Source organism: Limulus polyphemus, unplaced genomic scaffold, assembly GCF_000517525.1.
Source record: "Limulus polyphemus unplaced genomic scaffold, Limulus_polyphemus-2.1.2 Scaffold1216, whole genome shotgun sequence".
In the NCBI taxonomy this organism is placed as follows: domain Eukaryota; kingdom Metazoa; phylum Arthropoda; class Merostomata; order Xiphosura; family Limulidae; genus Limulus; species Limulus polyphemus.
Genome location: NW_013666826.1, coordinates 250,984 through 254,406, shown reverse-complemented (window position 1 = coordinate 254,406; position 3,423 = coordinate 250,984). Strand labels below are relative to the sequence as shown.

General features: G+C 35.0%; 1 protein-coding gene across 1 annotated transcript in view; it reads right to left on the bottom strand.

The window, feature by feature from the left end:
* The window catches only part of LOC106462651, a 23,693-nt gene that overhangs the window by 18,694 nt on the left and 1,576 nt on the right, over window positions 1-3,423 (bottom strand). The window contains exon 2 of the transcript XR_002611323.1: window positions 3,153-3,293. The gene's annotated coding sequence lies outside the window, so the exon portion shown is untranslated. The remainder of the gene's footprint in view (window positions 1-3,152; window positions 3,294-3,423) is intronic.

Sequence of the window (3,423 nt, the reverse complement as noted above, 5' to 3'; positions counted from 1 at the left end):
AACGTTGTACATTTGCTGTTATGGTAAGCTTATATTAAAGTTTTTCTTCATTACCCATTCAAGCCGTCTCCAGCCATTATTTGTCTCAAAGTGGGTTCCTCGTCATCGAATTTGAAATATACATTAAAACAGCCCTGGGCGCCATGTTTATCACTAATATGTTTGGTTGTCGTTGAACCATGAAAAGAAGGTTAGCTGGAAAACATGGCTGTTTGTTTGTTATGAATTTCGCGCAAAGCTACACGAGGACTATCTGCGCTAGCCGTCCCTAATTTAGCAGTGTAGAACTAGGGATAAGGCAACTAGTCATCACCACCCACCGCCAACTTTTGGGCTACTCTTTTACCAACGAATAATGGGATTGACTGTCACGTTATAATGCCCCCAGGACTGAAAGGGCGAGCATGTTTGGTGTGACGGGGATTCGAACCCGCGACCCCCCAGATTGTGAGTCGAGTGCCCTAGCCACCTGGCCGAAAACATTGCTACCACGATGTATTTAATGTAATTTTGTGCTCGAAAACATGTCCAAAATCGGCAAAAATTTGCTAAGAGGATTTTGTTATATATGCAATTTATCTAGTAGCTTTTTTCTTTTAAACAGTTTTCTCGCACCCACAGATATATAAAACTGAAATCATGAATCGTAGTGAAACATTAAAATCGCTTTCTTTAACTTATTTTAAAACATAATACTTCAGCACATTACGTGTTTTAATTAATTAAATAGATGAACGAACTGTGCACTGAAAATAAGTTGTGGTTTACTGATTTAGGTGAGAAAAACCTTGGGGGGGGGGGACAATAAGTTCCCACACTGACACCATCAATGGGGTCTGCCCACCTAGCAACTGCTCAAAACCAAGATTCAAAATCAAATTAATTATCCACAAGCATAACAAGTTTCACCGAGATTGGATGATATCTTCATTTCTGGAGTCCACCTCCTCAAGAGGAGTACCAAATTTTGATGTACCCGTGCAGAATATGGTTAAATAGAGTATATTTTGGATATGTAAGGTTTGAATATTACCCAAAACAGTTTAGTAACCACTTTTTCCAGGTCTAATCCTTTAACGCCCAAAATAATTTCTGTCCATTCAACAACCCAATTGTGTCATAGTTCAACTGATGGCTGGATGTATATGTCACAGTCCTTTCTGAGGATGGTTACTTTCATGTACAGCTACTCGAGGGTTATCTGACCTAGCCGTCCCTAATTCTGAAGCAATAGACTAGAGGTAAGACACCTTGTCAACACTACCCACCACCAACTCTTGGGCTACTCTTTACCAATGAATAGTGGGATTGACTGTCACGTTATAATGCTCCCATATTTGGTGTCCGGTTTCAATCCAATGACCTGCAGGTCTGTAATACAACTGATGTAAGACAAACAGGTCTGTAATACAACTGATGCAAGACAAATAGACCAGAGAGAAGGTATCCAATCAACAGCACCCTACCACTCACTATACATGCTGAGGGATTGTCCATTACTTTTATAACATACTCAAAGGATTCAAACCCGGCTCACCAGCTCTGAAATCCACAGCTCTACCACAGGGCCAATTCACGTTCCTAATTCTGATAATTAGTTAGCCCTTGTAACATAAATCTTATTGTTAAGCACCTTTCAACTTACTGTAGTACCAGAGTTGTGTTAAATGAATTTAATCAGTTTGTTTTGTCCAAAACAAAGCAGCAGCAAAAAAAAAAAAGGTTAAATGGAACAAGCATTTAGATTGTGACATTTTGGTTTTTCAATACTGATGTACATCTTCTAAAATGTTAAGAGGTCATACAGTTTTAAATATATATATAATACATATTCTTAAAATGTTTCTATGCAGAAATAGATACTGTAGTTAGCTCTGCCTCTGGATCAAAACAAAAACTGTTTCATAAAGTAATTTATTATTACTGTATCAGCAAACACTTTTCATAGTTTTGGAATTTTATGGTGTAGTACCCTCACAGCTTCACTGAGTACAAATATGACTTAGTTATCCCATATATTCTAAGTGAACAAACATTCAATGAAAAACTAACACTGTAGAATGTTAAAAGAAAAACCAATACTTTTATGTGGGCAGCTTTCAAGTTACCACATCAATGGAAAAATACTGGCATTAAAAGAATAACATTCAACACAAGAAAAAAATGTAATTCAGTTTATTAAGGATAAAACCTGTACCTTTATCAGGTCAAGTGACAAATGTGTTTGTTTTCAAAACTTGTTCTTCATGAGTGATGATGAAAGTGGAGTTGTAGTTGTAAAATGAAGACAAACCTGGTTTTTACAAGTTCTGAGAACAATTTCTATGCACTCAAAGGGGAACAAGTAATCAGAGAATTTAAGTTTAGCAAAACTTTAGGACCTTAGCTAGGGCACTTTTATAGGGTTTGCTAAGTACAACATCACTAAAGTTTAAAACCACCTTATAGACAAAAATGGCAGTGAGGTGGTGAAATGAAACATATTTTAAATATCTTACAATAAATTTCATGAAAGTACTATTTACTTACTTCATTTTATTAACTATATAAACAAAAATTAAATTATTGACAACTTGTAAATGTCATTTTCTAAATGTATGTCCAATATAAAAGTGAATAGATTATTCACTGTCATGGACAGTGCAAAGATCACTGGACATTGAACAAAAAAGTATTCATATGGTAAGGTTAGTAACATGAATCATGACTTAACTCACATATAATTCAAACATTACAGTGCTGTGGTGCAACCTTGGGACCACATTGTGCAATAAGTACACAGGCTCAACTTTCAAAAGTACGTGTGTAAACTGTTTTGCAAAAAGGGTAAAATTAAAGAATAAAAATGTAGCAAACTTTTAACATGATTACATGAGTAAAAAAGTTCAACTAGCTGGAATAGTGTTAATTAAATAGCTGTAAATATAAAAGTCTACTATAAAGATGCCATAATTTTTGCAAAACAAATATAGTATTTTTCAAAGTTCTGTAAGATGAACATGTTAAATTATCTTCTGACTCACCAAAAAAAAAAAAACACTTTTGCTCTTAATTAAATAAGTACTGTTAATCCCAACAAAGACACTTTTTGAAACTATATAACTGCAAAAAAAAAAAGAAAACACTGAACATAAAAAATGAATAACCCTTACCACAATTTATATTAACTCTAGCCAGCAGCTGAGACAAGATGGCCTTATTGACGAAGAAGGCTGCTGACAGCTGCGCAGCCACACCAACACAAATTCTAGATCTTTTAAAGGGCGTCACTGTGATTAACCTCTGGTTGATACCTATTGAAAAGTACAACTTTATTATTTTACCTGCTACCATGACTACAGCTTTAAAATGTTTACCTTAACTTAGGCCTCAGAGCTGGACATTGGAAAAATAGTTGTTGTTTTTTAAGTTTTTTTTTTTTTT